Genomic DNA, 18,540 nt, shown 5'->3' with positions numbered 1-18,540 from the left:
GCAACGATTTAAAACTGAAGCGAATTCGCACATTGTTGGACGAATATTTAACAAGTCGAGCGAAGAATTGAGATATTGAACGTAGAAACCAGTGAATGAAGAGGAAAGCTAGCAATTTGCTACTGCGGGGACAGCACATTTGTACAGTGCTGTACACGAAATCTCTAGAGAAGATGGTATCTTGCCTGGAGATATATCTTACGGGGCTACTTGCATAATTCACCAGACGACGCGTAAAAGATATCGAGGTTGGGTCTCATGCTTGGCCAGAAACGAGAGTTTCTCAGGAATCCTGGGCATTTTTATGGGGTTTCTTCCTTCCCCAAGGAGGTCGGAGAAAAGACATGGAAAGTGTGTACTTTGGGAGGATGGATAGAGGAAAAGGTGAGAAAACGTAGAGGATTACACGAAACTGTGTCATTGTCAGGCTTCCTTCTACTTTGTAGTGTATAATATACACTCTCGTGCGTAAAACTTGTAACATTGGTAACTAATAATTATTCTAACCGAGGAAACAACCAATTAATGTTACACCAAGCTAAATAACTCTTGACACAACGATTCTCAAATATTCATAGCCTCAAAGAATATAATCCTAACATAATTTTCTTGCTCGTCACGTCCTCAAACTAGATCACTTTCTTCCAAAGACACAAAAGTCAACGTTACTTTATCACCTACGAAGATCAAAGATCGAATAACGTTCGCGGTCTGGTAGCAACAATCAAAATCAAAACATACGGATACCTATTCTTTCTGTTCCAAAGTAAATATCCGAGCAAACAAACCGCGGGAACCGTTTCACGCTCGCCGGGAAACACCCGGTGTACAGATAATCCAACGTAAAAGAAGTTTCAATAAAGGGACTCCCCGGGAAACCCAGCTCCGTCCGTATTCCAAGAAAAATTGGTACAATCCACTTCCTTCGTTTCCCGTCGAAAAAGTTCTTTGAGAACATCCGGCCGGGAAAAGTAACGGGGAGCCTTAAAGTTTCCACGGTCTATCAGTCGAAAACTGGCAACTAACCGTTCTCGCAGGAAATCCCCGCGATCTTTACAACGGCTCCCGCTCCGGATAGATAACGAGCCGCGAGGAAAATGTCTGCCGCCAGACAATTTTCGCGTGTTCCGCGGGATTTATTCGGTGAAGTCGGCCGAAAGACAGTCCGAGTGAGAGGCTTTTGTGAATAATAGTAATAAAAGGGGCGAACATGAGACGCGCATGTTGATGTTAACCCTAGATAACCAAACATTCGTCTAAATAGTTCACTTACCATTGCCACTTGTTTGAACTTGAATTCAGCTCATTTTTAACGTACATCAACACTGCAAAGTTACTTTTCAACGATTTTCTACTCTTTAAGTGAATACTAATAATGTGAGATTGGGATTAATTAAGACTAGAATTAAACTATGTAACTGTGTATCTATTCTACGCAATACTATACTGTTCAACACTGTACTCTGTCCTGCTCATCTCAACTCGTAAAACTAGATTGTCCTCCAAAAGCCTTACAATGACCTTAAACACTAATCTCGTCAACATGAGGCATAGTTCTGTAGGCCATCATCGGTCGCCTGCGTCGTACACCACAATAATATGTGCCTTACGTTATCCTACTTTGTTTGCAGTAAATAAAGAAATATAAAAACATGTACGTTTTCAATCTGTAGTCTGAGTGGACTGTTTAGTTACGGATGAAGAATGATTTAGGTTTAGTTATCTAGGGTTAAACTTGATCGTCAATGAGTCAATTAATATTGCCTTATCGTGTAATTAAGAAATTTCATTGCGTTGTATGAATTGTAATGAACTAATCGTATTCATTGATAGACAAAAGCGAAAAGAAGTTGAACAAGAATGAAACATCTTTCATTCTGTCGTATGGTGCAAATGGGTTAAATAAGGATCGTTCCCCGGTTTTTCGTACGGCCACATCCCACAGTACCATTGTGCCGAGACCGCCTTCAACCGGCAGGAAACGGTTCCCATATTATTTTCTCACGCTTCATACCTTTCGCCCGGAATTCGCCGCACCGGCGTCTGCGAACTTTTCGAAGTCATTTTCCTATCTGCTCGAAAGCTGGTCCGGATTGAATTTTATAGGGGAACTTCGCGCGAAGATACTTTTTTACTCGGCGTCGCGAGAAAAAATAAGCGTTCGAATGAGCCGCGATAAGAGACGGAAAGCGTCGCGTCAGCGGGAATCCGCAGATCCTCGTGTAACTCACGCCTGATCGCGAGTTGAAGAGTTATGGGGAGGAACTAGCATCTTCTCGGACGTTAGTTTAACACGTCGAGAGACGAAAGAAGTTAAAATTGAAATTGTGAATTGAAGAAGTAAATATGGATCGTTTCGCTCTTTAGAACGAGAGAACAAAAATGGTACAGAAGGAAGATGGTTGTGAAATGTGAGCAAACTGCAGGATGGAAAATGAAAATAGTTTCATCAGTCGACGTTAAATGCGTTTATTGTTTTAAAAGCATGAACGGAAACGACTGGAAGAGAAGAAAAGACATAACATTGTTGGAAAACTGATACCAAGATCCATAAAACATGCCAATCAATAAGAAACTTATTTACGATGAAGGGTTTAAAAGAAGAATGGAAGTGAATTCGGGTCGATAACAGTTAATATGGCATTACAACGGTAACTGGAATGGAAAGGATACCAGCACTCTCTCGAAACACTGTTACGTCGCGAGCTAAATCGTAATTGTAAGGAGAAAAGTTTCATCGATAATCGTTCGAGTTTTGAGCCCTTTGAGAAGTTTACTTCCTTATAAAAGTTAATTCCAGCCTGAAACCGATCATGGTCAGTTAGTTCCGAGCAATTTGTTGTCAAATTTATTGCCTTTTATTTCGATTGTGCGAATCAGCATGCAAGTTTGTTCCCATTAAATGTACAATTCCCTAGAAAAGAGACTTTTCATAACAGTTCCACTTTCATTACAATCCAATTAAAATTACTTATTCTACTTTCTGAAATACAAAAGAAACATTATTTAAACATTAAACTCTACATACCAACGTGCTTCTACATGCTCGCATTCCCATTCGCTCATTCCACAGCACGTCCTCCAAAAAGCCACCCCCTGGAAACACAAAAATTCAAAATTCAACAATCGCTGCAACTGCTGTGCTCGACTTCACGCAATTTCACTGTACGTCCCAGCAAAAAACCGTCGAAAAATCAAGATCACAAGAAGTCAAATTACCAACCACGCCAATCCCATCAAACCCATTTCAACGTTCCGTGCGGAGCAGCCCTTACCGGAGTCTCGAGAAAATTCCCGGCAGAAATATCTCCGATCGAGTGCATCGCGGCTTCGCAGGGACTCTGGGAAGAATATCTTTACAAGCGTCGAAATCTTTATAAGGACGGCGGCGAACGCTCCGAATGGTTCTCCGATATCCGCTGTCAAGCGGGCGTGTGCGTCAGGCCAAATTCATCCCCGGAGATTTTCGCGTTCCCCGACGGGGTAATTTTCACGGGACCATTCTTCGGGCTGCGGCTGAATTCGAACGCGATGTGTCGGCTCGAAGAAAGGCCTAGAGAAAAAAGAAGGCGGAAAGGGGAGAAGGAGGGGAAAGGAACGAGGAAGGGCGGGGAAGCCGACCTGTGATTTAAGAGAAACGGAAGCGCGAGTGACCCTCGCGACGATGGGGATGCGCTTTTCCTCCGAATGACAGGCAGGAGCACCAATAAAAGTCACCGGGATCGGGTAATCGAGAGATCCAGCCCCGCGTTCCAGCCCCGCGTTCCAGCCCGGCCGACTCGCGGCTGTATTATTGACATTTGAGGTGTTTGTACTGCCTCGTGGATCGCGGAACAACTGGTCGATGAAACGGGTCTCTGTCCCGTTCCACCGAACCTCTGTTTTTGTTTCATCCCAGAGACCTCCGGCGGCTCGGTTCGCCCCTTATCGTTCCTCTGCTTTCTTGGGGACTGTTTGCGCTCTTTGTTTCTACTTATTTCGTTCGCCGGGGATTATTGTGCGACTGGTTAAATTGTTTGTTTTCTTGGATCAGTGGAGTTGGGATTGGTATTTATATTTTCTGCGCAAGTCGGGAGGGTAGGTTTGATTCGCTTGCTGGAGGTGAGAGGTTTTTTCAGGCTTAGCTTATTGAATATCGTACTGTGTGATAATATTGAGTAATTGGTTCATAGTGTTGATAAGTAACGGGCTGAAGGTATTTTAGTGGACTTACGAGAAAGTAAAGATAACAAGTGGAAAGAAATTCAGAGAAGTGACCTCGCACAATACTGCTAGCTGATGGTAAGATATAAATCATAATTGGTAAGAATACTGTGTAATAAATGAGAGGACGAAGTATGCACGACAATTACATGGTATATAGATAGTTTGAACAGAGTATTCTAGGATCTACAATCGCAAAGGAGTAGGTACCTAAAACCAGAAGTCTAACAAGGAGTAGAATATCCATGAATACATTACTACAGTAGAATAACGTAACAAATATCAGACTAAAACACCGTATCACAGAATTCGTCAGATTATTCAAGTAGAATATCCAAGGACATGTCACATTAGTAAAGTACAATATCCAAGAACGTGACAAGCCACTGAAATAAAATATATAAGAACATATACTGAAGTAGAATATCCAACAATGTATTAGACCAGCGAAATAAATTGCCTAAGAAAACGTCGAAACAGTAAAGTAACCAATATCAGAATCTCGATCTTCGCAAAAAGTTTTCTGTCCTAACTGTACTAACTGTCCGCTGCCAGTTGACATTATCCTCTTCCAGCGACAGAGTTAATTAACCCGAATTTCACTGAGCCCAGGCCACTAACAACAATTTTTTCCCATCCCGTTGCTAGCCGTAATCAGAACGGAAGCATCTCGCGGTTCTGTTCACGCGGGAACGGTGGAATCGTATTTCCTTCTCGGACTGACACCAGCGGAACAAACGAGAAGGGTAGGGAGAGCTGGTTGAAACGGTTCCACGGATTCGCCAATTTGGCCGCAAAAAGATTCCCCGTGTACATGCGCGACGAGAAACGTTATACACGGGCCTGGGAGCATTGTTGATGTATAATATCTTCCTACCCAGCCCTGGCTCGCCCACGGGAGCCCTGCATCCTGCAGGATAATAAATAATTTAGTTCGGGAAATGTTGCAAGTTATTACGGTCTACTGTTACGTATCCACCTACTCGGTTGACAGAAAAAGCCTGGTGTCTTGCTGGATCTGCTTGATGTAGTCTAAGACCCACCGTACGTTCTCCTTACGCTTTTATTCGACTCGTTTCCAGTTCTGATTGGGGAATTATGTTGTGAAGTTTGAAATTAAACTTTAAAATCGAGGTACTGGATGGGTGTGTTAGGTAATGTAATGTCATTGTGAAATGGTTGAATATTATCATGCTATTTAACATATATGTAATATAATGTTTAATGTAACATTTCATTTAGCGTTTAAAAGGATATTTAGTGTAATATTAAATTATGTTAAAATATTGTAATGTATTTTACTTAGTGATTATATGGATCTTTGAATGTGGAGTTGTTATTTCCTTTTCAAAGTTTTATTATGCTTAAAAGAAAAGGGAGAGTACATCTTGAAGAATATTTAATGCAGGATCACGAAATGGCCGCGTTGTGATGAATTCTTGCAGAGGAAATTATAGCATTGCACGCTACACGCGTATTGACACGGATCGTTCATCCCGCACGTGGGAATGCATGCAATAAATTGCACATGCTGCAGGCGATGTTTTCTCTTATCGACACAATACTGAAATTTACATTGGGAATAATCGGCGGAAATGTTTTTAACGAATCACGTGTCAGTTAAAATTGTTTTAAATATTCGATGTACCGACAATAGACTCGTACTATCATTGAAATTTCATATACGTACAGTTACTTTCAATCAATACGTGATCAGTCATTATTCTTTTGTGTAGGAAATATTCATTTCTCGTAATATTTTGATATTAAATGAAATTTGGATGAAGTCTTTCCTTTATTTTGAAATATTTCTGTATTAATCAAGAAAATGATATACTTCGAAAAGTATGACAGCGAATTTTAATAACTTTTTTCGTCGTGTATGACACGCGAAAACTTTCGTGTCTCCGTCGAAAGCAGAAATTCGATACATGCAGCGGCATCCATCAATGACAGAGAGGAAACAATCACCTGATCTTCTTGAATATAGTGCACTAACTAAATCCATCTGTATCCTATTACAATTTCATCGTCATTAAGTTATAACGGAATATTTTTTTGAATGAATGTATTATTTAATAAAGTAAAACATATTATTAGAATCATAAGATGATCCTGTGAATGTTTCCTCATGATTAAATGAATTTTGAAACCCACAAAGGGAAAATGTGAAGTACGAATAGTTAAGAAGATCGTCTACGATTAAATAAACGTGAAACAATATTATTTTTAACGCAAAGAAACATCAATAGTTTAGCAACAAAGTTGAAGAGACATCTGACGGTGAGAGTGTTGAACTCTAGGGGATCGAAGTAGTTCTTGCGAACAGTAGCTAGATGGCTTAACACCGAAGAAAAATAATCATTGATTCTTTTGTTTAGATAACAAAAAGAATCATTCATTTTTTAATCGAAGGTAGTGAATATTCTTCAAAACACTAAACAGTTCAAAAGGAACGACAGCGAAATGAAGTCATAAAAATAAAAAAGAGTATACACTTATATTATTTTTGGAATCATAAATCTAGATCACTTTCTCTATAAGTCCATGTTATCAAATTTAAGATGAAATATTATGACGAGGTATTACAAACGAATAAAACGATAAAATAAAAGGATACTTGTATTTGAAAAACAACAGAAGCTTAAGATGAAATCAAAATATTGCTTTAAAAAATGGAAAAGCAACAGAAAAAGTTAAGCAAACCAAAGATGCACCAACGATTCGAATTATAATTTGCTCGAGCCAGGCATAATCTGTGTACACCGGAAATATTTTTCCAGCTTTCATTCGGGGCACGGTACTGCGCGAATTTACACGGCTTAGCCGAGATAATCCGCGGGTCCGCGATCAGGGGCGTTATGTCCGGATTTCAAGCTAAATATATTTATGGAGAAGCTGGCCAAACCCACCGCGCCCCTTTCGTGTACCGGTATCTGTATCACGGGGGTTGATTTACATTTACGATCACTCATCTCGGTCCTGGTCCTCCCTCTCGTGCTATAGCTTATTAACTCATTCGTCTCGGCCATGAATAATTTACCATCTAGACACACCATTGAACTTTCCCCGTTGCCACGGACTCGGTTCACAGAACGAAGAAATGGCAATCTGAGTTTCGTACGCGATACGCATTCGAAAAGTCTTAAGTAAAAATAGTTGTTAATCTGTGTCTACAACTGGGTAAGATCTTTTAATTCTACAACGTTTATTGTACGGTTTAATCTATTGTTTCTAGAAGAATTGATATTCCTGCGTTTAGAACTTGTAAATTTGAGATTTAAAAGTAATAAATGTTTATAAAATTCAATATGCGTCAAGTTGATGATCGTGTTCGCCGGTGTTCGCCATTGTTCGCCATTCCTCGAAAGTGCTCTGTACGTTCATCGATTTTATCAACTTCAATCGTTGGTTCAAATATAATTCTTAAACTCGCCACTGGAAATCGTGGAGGCATGTCAAAACGTCTGCCTTTTTTACACTATCGGTATTTCAAATTATCAAATACGAAATTCCACGGGATAACCAATTTATATTGTCTCCCGTCGGTGATCCAGTTCGCGCTGTTACCGTATCCTACGAGGGTAAGTTGCATAGCAGAGATTGGTGCAGCCCTCTGTACAACCTACAGCTCAACGCACGACTAATCTAAAAATCAATACATTTCCCGTCGTTAACAGACGCTCGTTCGTACCGTTAATTTTCAGTATGTATTACTACATTCAAATAATCCATTAAGAAAGGGCATTCTATAAATTTGATGACTTGCACAAAGCAAGTGACATTAACAAAATGCAGATATAGAAACAAGTTACAATACTTAGTCCAAAATGAAAAATGAACTCTTGCGAAATAAATTAAAACTCAAGGTTCCAACATCCCGTAAAAAATGTCCTCTCGAAAATTCAATAAACGATTACCCTTAGTTTCCTAAGAACCACCCCAACAATATACCCTAACGTTTCCCTGGAAGTGTTCATCGTAATCGACTAGAGGCTCAACAGGGGACCGTATAAACCAAAAACTAGCAATTTCTCAAGAGCAGCATTACCCAGGAACGGCGAGAATAAAATCAAGAGTAAAGGGGTGAAGCGTGGGGTTGGCGCGGGAAATACACGCTAACGTAGAACGAACTATCCCGCCTAATGTTCGTGAACACCCCTTATAAATATTTATACGCTGCCGCCTTACAGTCCGCACGCTCGCCGGAATCTCGCCCCTTTTTCCACCAGGAATTCGACCCCCTTGTTTTCCTCTCTATAGAGTGTGCGCGTGTGTTCCTCCCACGCACGTTGGCCGGTAACACAGATAGCATCGTAATGCCCTATTTTAACCAGAAACCTGCTGCAAGGAAGATCCAAACGTTTCCGGAATAATCCCCGAGTTCCGGTGCCACGCATCCCCCTCTCGCGTCGATTGTCTCCGTCGGGCGTAGTTCAACCCCCGCGCGGATGTCTTTCTTTCCTTTTCTCCGCTCGTTCCCACCCCCCGTCGCTTCGATGTTCTTCTTTTCACATGGAGCGCACGTCCCTGTCGAGCCACTTGTACATCCACCTTCCTGGAGAAGTATCGAGCAACCCTCTTGAAAAATCACGTCCGGCCATCGAGTCGGGGGATGAAATTTTTAAACGGGGCTTGCGGTATTAATAAAGGATGGGCATTGTGCAATACGACCGCGCGGCTTCGCGATCCGTTTACTGATCGCCGCATTATGCGCGATTCTGAAATTTTCTTTAGGGGATGAGAGATGGAAAATTTCGACGATTTTGCGATGGTCTTGATGAATCATGTGAGCGCTTGGCGATTGGGAATGAAGGATTCCATGAGTAAATTGCGGATGGCTTTAATCTGAGGTGAACTCGGATTTTGTAAGCTTTGCTGAGGGTTACGTTGGACTTTGTATAATACGATGAAATGTGTAGTAATCGATGGAATTTGAGAACGTGGTGAATAATATATCCATATATCTAGTAAGTATTTTGTTTGTTCCTATTAATAACAGTAGTGAACTGTAAGAACAGAAGATGTTGAGTTTATATATTTCTTAAATGTATCGTGACTTTTTTTGTGATTTGCAGAAGTGAATTTTTAGAAAAAGTGAGTCTCATCGATATTTTTCAACAAATATCAAAACTCCATGGAAAACGTCATATTGTGAGTTTGAGGAACAGCGTATTATTTTCCCGTCCGCGCTTCCTATCGGAGATCGATTTATAGGATACGCAGTTTCGTATTACGATCCGACGAATAAAATCTGTTAGCGACCGTCGCTAACACGGTTTATGGCACAGACGTGCGTGAAGGGCTATTTTAGAGATTTAGGATTTTTAGGTTTTTAGTAAGCATGTGTTTTTAGAGTGTACTATACTTCTTGGCGAGAGAAGACGATTTATGAGTTAAAAACTGCGAGTTTCAGAAAGTCGCTTCTCTCGTCCCTCAATAGCCGTGGCCGTGCCATAAACAGGGAAATTCCGAAGAGTAGTTGGACACGTGCATGTAACGGTAAGGATACCGAAGGTCCGCTACCTGGATGAATTTCCACCAGCGTTGTCTTCACCCCCACACGAGCACCGCGGCACCCCTTCCCAAGTGAGCGCGCTAAGGGCGCAAGGAAGAGTGTCTGCGTTAAGTTCGGTCCGCTGATTGGTGACTGCCAAAATAAGAAGAAACCAATCAGCGGACAATTTAGAAAATAGGAACTTGACGATCAAGAGCGAAGATCGCCAAGAGTCAGTCGCTCATACAGGAGCAGTAAGAGTCAGTCGCTCAAACACGAGCAGTGAGTTAGCAAATACCATTAGCAATCTTAGTACCCTTTAGAAACCTGAAGACAAGTCAGGGAAACCAAGTGCAGTTTAGTAAGTGAATGGTGAGCCGAAAAAGTGAGCGGATTAACCATTCTGGTCCTTCAAGAAGGTTATAACTAAAAGCACGTCAGAGTGCATTTGGAGGTACGAGTGTACACCGTGCGCTAACAAAATCACTCGGACCGGCCGTAGAATAAAACTACACAATTTGGGGAATGTTACGTCACAGATCCGGCTCGAAGGACCAAAAAATGTTCCGTAGCAGATCCGGCTCGAAGGACCAAAAATGTGACATCGCAGCGTGGCAACCTCGATAGTTGCACGCCCGTACACGAATACTAACGCGGATTTAATTCCTCGGCTGGGGTTATAAATCCCAGCTTTAACTTTAGGTCTCGTTAATACTCGCGATGCTTCGATTTCCAAATTTCTTCAGAAATCGACTGACTCGATTCTGATCTCCGAATGATTGAAATCAGACCACCGGTTTCTCACGATACTGAGAACCCGTTTTGATGTTGCGCGTTTCGAGACGAACGAATTCTCGAATTTCGAATTGGATGCTTCTTCGGAGTGTGAAGCTGGAATGTAGTTGTCCCGAACGATGGACTTGCAGAATCTGATAGAATCTCGTTACTCCGAACGGTTGATTGTCTGAGAATTTGATCGGTATCTGCTTCGTGTCTGAATAACTGTTCTGATGAGTTACTGCGTTAACTGATGATAACTCACTGATTTAACTGTTTGTCCCGAACGACGGACTGAATGTGTTTGTTTGTCCCGAACGATGGACTTAACTAAATGTGTGAATGAATGATATCTCGTTACTCCGAACGGTTGAGTATCTGAGAATATCGTCACTCCGAACGGTTGAGTGATTCTTAACTGATTCTGACTGTTAACTGCGATTCTTATGCGAGTGCGATCCTGTAGGTGTTTTCATACAACACCTACAGGTTTTGTGTCGAGTGCGCTGATTGGAAAGTCGAAAATACCCAATCGGCGCATAATTCCAAAAATCGGGGGCGTCTTGGACGACGCCCCTTGGTCAGCCCTCTTGATGCAAGGGTGAGGGCAATGGCCACGTGCGAGGGATCCTCAAAGATTTGCCAATGCCTTGGAAATTTCTTCCAAGTTGACTCATGTCTGGCGGAACCGTTATGAATGAGGTTCGAGTCGATCCTTCGGAAATTCCCGGTTTATGATATGGTCGGTTGTCTGTACGAACGAAGTAAAAAGTCCAAACTGTTGTCTGGACATGCGCGGATTAACTAAATGATTTTATCATGGTTTAGGGTGAAATTGCCCCCTTGTAACTAAAATAAATAAACTGAGTTCGAAAAAAGCTAATCCCGAAAATAAATTTGTTGGCACGTCCATATCATAAACGAACCTTCGAGGATTTTTGCCGTTTTGTTCCGCATCGGACGGAACAGGAAACTCTAACGTTTAGATGCATTACAGCTCGCAAATTCCAACCTGCAGAGAATTACTGTATTTTCGAGGACACCGCGTAAAATGCGCCTGGAACGAGCACCATGTGAGGTATGAGCAAAAGAGTTTCAATTTATCGTGTGACACAGCACCGAGTTACATTACTTTATTCCCCCATACTGCAATGGTACCTTAAAATATGTTTATAATAACTAATACACTATCGTCCGAATGTATACGACCGCTGTGCGTGATTAAGAAAACAGCGTTGTTTTTTAAATGAATGCACAATTTCGTGAAATATGTAGGTGTACGTACTATTTATTATTGAATTAAATTGCCCTCCTATTTAGAAACCTACCCTCGCAAAGACTACACGTCCAATTAACCCATTATTCCACGATACAAAGCCTATCAGTAGATTCCAATCAAAATTCAGGAAATTTCCCTATTAACAATTAAACAATATTTAAATACATACCCTTCCTTCACAAAACCACTACCGATCAACTAGCACATCCCAAGAGAAAACCCTGAAAGATCATAAAACTCCACGATCACGGTGATCGTAGTCCACCGAATCCGATCGTCGCAATCGGTCATCTCCGCTAAAAGCGCGAGAATTAATTTCATGAAAGCTCGCGATCGCGGGCATTAATCTTGCTGGTAAGGGCAAAAACTGGCGCGCCGGCGGGACCGGAGTCGGCACGGCCGTCCCCCGCGCCAATTCATAATTAATCAATCCGCGGCCGGCTAAACAACCCCCGCGGCGCGGCGTGACTTCAAAGACTGCTGACACCGTTCACGATAAATCATTGTCGGCCAGCGGACCGGGCCGGGTCCCAGGCACGTTTTACGATTGAACAGATACCGAAATATCGCGGCCGGCATAATAACAGGCTCCCGTTTATTTGCCGGTCTCGAATAAACAGCGCGCCGCAGATTCGGTATCGTTTTCGCCCGTTGTATCGGTTAATTTCCGGCATTACATTTATTCCGATGAAAATATTCGAGCGACAGCATTGGACCGCGGTGCGATCCGAAATTCATCCTGTCGTGTATGTGCATAGCTGTGTACACATTTGTGTGGGTATATGTTACACGTGTGTGTTCGCGCGTGTAGCTGCCAGCCGCAGCGCTCGTTCCGCCGTCCGGTCATTAACAACCCCCCACCGAATGCTTATCTGAATGCCGTCAATTATGCCCTCGTTTAATGATACTTACATTAACGGATGCGTGTTTATGATGTTGGATGTCGGTACGCTAGCGCCACTGACGTGCGCCACGTGTGCATGATTGACGAACGTGTTAATCCCCCTGCTTCGCCGCTGCGCGACTCGATCAAAAAATGATCTGTCGTTTCGGATTTAGCGGGGATCGTGGATTTATGGGGATGATAAAGGTTTTAGTTGGTCTGGATAAATGAGCGATTTGGATAATGCTACAGTAAGTAGTGTAATGTAATTATATATATATATAGGAATACTCCCGAAAGAGAGTTTGCACGTTAATCACGTGTAGCAATCGATACGAGCGACCATTAGAAGTTAGAAAGTTTGAAATTACTCCGCAGTAGAAACTAGTCGGTACAAATTATAGGGTAGCTTCTGTGGAATTGTCTTGAATACCGTGAATTCACACATGTTTATCGATCGCGATTAAATGCCATTTTCATAAATATGTGAACTGCGTCAACGTAACTCCCTGCGACTGCATTAATAAATCAGCATTAATTATACATTCCGTTTTAGCAGCTAATATTGTTCAGTGCCTGGTACAACTGCAGAATTCATACATTTGTGCGGTCAAACTTTTTTATAAAATCTCCTTTCACGAATGAAAAACGTTTTCACACTCCCCGTATCATAGCTTAATTAAGTAAATATAGATCATACAATTTACAGAAACTGTAATCGAATTTCACTTCAATGGCATTCGCGAACAGATTAAAATATCATTGAAATCGATTACACATTTCCCCGCAGCTAATTTTAACTAATTGAGTCTCCCAAATGCTTCGTCCGTGACTAATGATAATTTTCAATTCGATTACAAATACCTATCATTTCCGTATTAAAACAATAATTCCACTGAATCCTGTATTTCAGTGACACGTTCCCTCGCTGCAAGCATTCCGGCGACACTGTCCGGAAAAGATTGCGTCGCCGAGGAACGACGTCGTCCCGAGAAAATCGAATTTTCCGAACGAGTGTCGAAAATTAGTCGAGCCAGCCATATCGTATGGGCTCCAGATTAATTTAGCCGTTTCATCGGCGTCGATTGCTACAAAGGCGACGTTCTACGGCGGTGCATGCGTTTGACAGGATGTCGGCTAATCGCTTTCCTCGAATCGCGCCTTTAGTCTACCACGCCACTCACCTGTCTCTTCCGCGATCCTACGTGTTTCACGCGTGAACCTCTCACCCTGCCCCGACCGCTCCGGAGGGGTGAACCGAGTTCCGCGAGTCAAAATTCTCAGCGCGACAGAGTTATCTCGGTTTAGACGCGTTGATTTTCAGTTAACAGTCGTCGGGAACTGAGTGAAATTAACTCGGAAGAGTGAATGTACAGTAGCAGCGAAAAGTACGGGGATGGAGAAGCGAAGCAATTCTGTGTTCCCAGTTTCGAACACGAGTAATGAATTTCTAGACTGTTTCTAGTCCGTTTATTTTCTGTTTCACCGTTATCAGGTCTGACAAGAACTTAATGCTTGCACGTGATCTTTGTTTTGTGCAGAATAAATTCTACTCTACATTACTGTTGTTATTCATCCATTTACCTTGCAATGTAATATCGAATGAATACCGTTTTCCGCTAGTTTCAACTCGTTGCTGATTAACAGACAACAAGTAATACATATACCTTTCAATACGTAAGGAATGCTTTTAAACAACTCCACAATCATCCATTTCCAAATTTCCAATTACCAATATTTCCAAAACCTCACATCTATCAAGAGAAACTTTTCTCATACCTATCAGTTCCAAACCAAACCCCAAAGAAATCAAAGTCTCAAGAGCAAAGGGGGTAGCAAAGCTGCAGCTTCCGCCACGAAGAATCTAAGAGACTCCAGTCTCAAAAGAAGCCACCAACAAACGAAAAAATCCTCTTGCAATCTGAAAAGAGTAGTTGTTGTTAAATGTGAACCCAGCGTGAGGGGGTTGAAACCGCACGAGGTGGCGAACGAACGCGACAGAGCAGGAAACCAAAGAGGGTCTAAGAGATTCCTGGGGCCAAGGAAAAGGCAGCAATCGTTCCGCCAGTAACAATTGATTAAACATGCTCCCCGGTTTGAACGTGTTCCCAGGCTCGCCCCGCTCGCCCCCGTCAAGGAATGATCGAATTTCCTATTGGACACGAAATTGAAAGTGGCCCTCGTGGTGGCGTTTAGCGCCGGGCACACTTCGGCACAAACGAGTCTCAACGGATCTGGTTAACCCCGGGATCGGATGGTCTGGATGGTCCGATCGCCGCTGGAACACGGTCCGTTAGGGGTTGCAAGGGCGGGGGTGGGGGAGGACTAGCCAAAAGACGCAGCAGAAATTCAATACCCCTAATGGAAGGGTCAGGTATCGACACGAGTGATTCCGGAATCCGGAGGATTCGTCAAAAGTGTTCCATCCCCGGCCGGAAATAATTAAACTGATGAAGATACATGTGCGCGCTGCGTCTCCATCTGGAAACTTTCGGGAATTAGGAAACAAATTTCATCCGGGAACGTGGATTCGATTGTTCTAATGAAGCGTCTTTGGGGTCTCGGAGTGTTTCCGAATTAATGAATTCGTAGGGAATTTTTGTGCGGCCTGTTTCGAGATAAGGTTGAGGGTAGGGCTGATTAATACGAAGTCTTAAGATCGTCGAAGTTTAATTGAGTCGCTCAGAAGATAATACGGTCAAGTTCATTTTTTTATATTTTCTGATTTGTATCAATTTTACTGGTTTCTTCGTGTTTTCTAGGTTAGAAGGCCCTTCTCTTTACAGCTTTTGTATTGTATAATCATTTCAGAAGCGGAAACATTAATTTCCTCAATGTTTGTCCTCTGGACTTATTGGCTTCTGAGCGACTCAATTCTTGAAAGCTATCGTCAAGAGATGTGTCGAATGAAAATTTGCTTGAGGCGAAGGCAGTAGGATATTCTTTTGTGTTAATGTTAAGAAATTCTACTCTTGATTGAGAGGGCTAACGATGCAAACAGTGAATAATTCTCTTTTATCGCCGGTAAGAGGAGTGTTTTTAATGTTCTATCACTACTGATATCTCATGCTACTTTCTTTAAGGGTTGATACGCGTTGTAATTTGAATACCAAGTTCGTTTTTAGAATTTTTCCTTCCCTAGCGACCATAATTTCAGGAACCGGGCAGGAAAAAGAGCAAGTTCATCATTCTCCGCGAGGCAGTCTAGTTCCTTACGTTTTACCCAATAATTTCGCCCGAAGGGAACGTTCCGCAGACACCGGAAATAGCAGCACGCATTAACCGTCTGAGCTACTTACATAAGTAGCGTCACAGTCGCGAGCTAGGGGAAATGTGACTTCCGTCAGCCATGACGCCCACGACGTCTTAAAAGTGAAATTAACGAACCTATTCGAATAACTTTAATCCTTTCGAATGCGAATTTTGCGAATTCATCAACAATGTGAGTCCTCCGCGAAAGAGAAAAGACGCGGGACGGGCACGGCCAGACAAAAATTTTAATTAAATCCAGGAGAAACGGAGTTTGCGAAAATTCCCCGTCCCTGTGGCTTGCTCAGAATTACGCTGTCCCCTTCGCAGCACTTTGCAGTCCCCCGAATTATATCACTGTGTTGCAAGAAAATATTTTTTTATGAGTACCGGCTCTTCGTCTAGCGGAGTGTTTCATGTTTCTTTAATTAGCAACGAGAAGTCTTTGTGTATTTTGCGGAATAATCCTGAGTGACCTCGTAACATTAATTCTGAAATTATTCTTATACCTTGAATCTTCAATTGTCGTTTGTAAACTTTTAAGCGTACCACTCTTTCGAAAGATTAAAATTTAGATTGAACCATGGATAGAGTATCACGGAAACACTAAAAATTTCATACGTTAATTCTATAATTCTAAAACGATATAATTAATCCTATTTACACTTGAAACATGCATAAAAAATAGCATGCGAAGCTTCTGGTATCGTCAACGCGGTTCAAAAAGGGTTCCACGTATTCCGACCAATTTATCCGGGTTCTCGAGACAGCGGAGAAGATGAAAAAAGAAGGAAAAACGAGGAAACAGATTTAGCTGCCGTATAGACGGGTTGCGATCCTAACCGGTCGGGAGACATCCCCAGAAAAATGACTCGGTGGCCCAATTAATATTTCACCGTATTAAGCCGTCGCTGCCGCATTACTCATGGGGACTCTCACGTTGGCTGCTGACTGGCCAGAGCTTCGGCTCGAGAGTGGCAATAGTTGATAAAACGCAATTACCGACGTTAATAATCAAGGCGAGCTCTCGCGCGTTTACTCGCGGGACCCCTCAAATATATACTTTAATATATTGTTCTGTTAGTTTTATGTAGTTTTACATAGCTTTATATAGTCTTATATAGTTTTATATAGTTTTATATAGTTTTATATAGTTTTATATAGTTTTATATAGTTTTATATAGTTTTATATAGTTTTATATAGTTTTATACAGTTTTATATAGTTTTATATAGGTTTATATAGTTTTATGTAGTTTTATATCGTTTCATTCGTCTTATATAGTTTTATATAGTTTTAGATAGTTTTACATAGTTTTACGTAGTTTTCATTAGTTTTATATAGTTTTATATAGTTTTATATAGTTTTATACAATTTTATACAATTTTATATAGTTTTACATTGTCTTAACAGGGAAGTCGTCTGTTGCGCTGTGGAAACGATTCTACTGGTCGGCGGGACGGGATTTGGGGCGGTCAGCAGAGCCACGGAAGTGGCGGCGTCGGTGTTGTTGTCTTCTATCCGCGAATTGGACATACGGGTGTCGCCCACTAAGAAACAGCGAATGGGCCCCACCCGCCCCCACCCGCCCCCACCTTGCTCGACAAAGCCATCTTCCCGACCACAGCCGAAGTAATCCGCAGGATACTTAGGCTGAAGGAAGGGATGAACCAGTCGACATCAACCGTCACGACTGACCAAACCTCCCCCACCCACCGCCCACCACCCACCCGCCACCACGCGGAAAAGAGACCGCTTAGATCCGCGATACCGCGAACCACCGCAGCCGCGAACCCGGATCACCCGAACCACCTTTTACCAGTGGTAAGGCTGGTTCGGATCGATCTCCCCAGCAGTAGCAACAGCACTGCTACACCGCGATCTCACCCGCCCACCCATTTAAACCCGGTGGTGAGGCTGGCTCGGGTAACGCTGCCTCCCCGCGGCGACCGCACCAGTACCTCACCACCCACGCGAATCCGCGCCCGCCACAAAGCCTAACCCAACGAGAAACCGCGAGACCACACCCCGCGAAACCACGCCTCACCCCGCGAAAACCGCGGCCGCCACCCCCCACCCACCCGCGAGAAACCGCGGCCACCACCCCCCACCCACCCGCGAGAAACCGCGGAATACCGCGAAAAACCGCGGACCCCCCCCCATGAAACCGCGACCCCCCCCCCAAAACGCGATTCCCACCCACCCACGAAAAACAGAGAACTCCCCCCGCGAAAATGGCGACCCCCCACCCACCCACGCGCAAAAAACCGCGACCCCCCCCCCAAAACGCGATTCCCACCCACCCACGAAAAACAGAGAACTCCCCCCGCGAAAATGGCGACCCCCCACCCACCCACGCGCAAAAAACCGCGAACTCCCCCCGCGAAAATGGCGACCACTCTCCTTTTTTTTCTTTTCTCTCCTCTCCTCTCCTCTCCTCTCCCCTCCTCTCCCCTCCTCTGCTCTTCTCTTCTCTTCTCTTCTCTTCTCTTCTCTTCTCTTCTCTTCTCTTCTCTTCTCTTCTTTTCTTTTCTTTTCGTTCCTTCCTTTCTCAAGACCCTGACAGTCCATGCGGGCGGCGCTTCGGCACCGTGACTGTAGGGTTCAACGGCAACAGCACCTGCTGACGCCATCCCGCCGGGTGTCGAGCTTT

The sequence above is a fragment of the Nomia melanderi genome, chromosome 14, assembly GCF_051020985.1.
Source record: "Nomia melanderi isolate GNS246 chromosome 14, iyNomMela1, whole genome shotgun sequence".
NCBI classification, from domain to species: Eukaryota; Metazoa; Arthropoda; class Insecta; order Hymenoptera; family Halictidae; genus Nomia; species Nomia melanderi.
Note: the sequence above shows the minus strand (reverse complement) of the source record.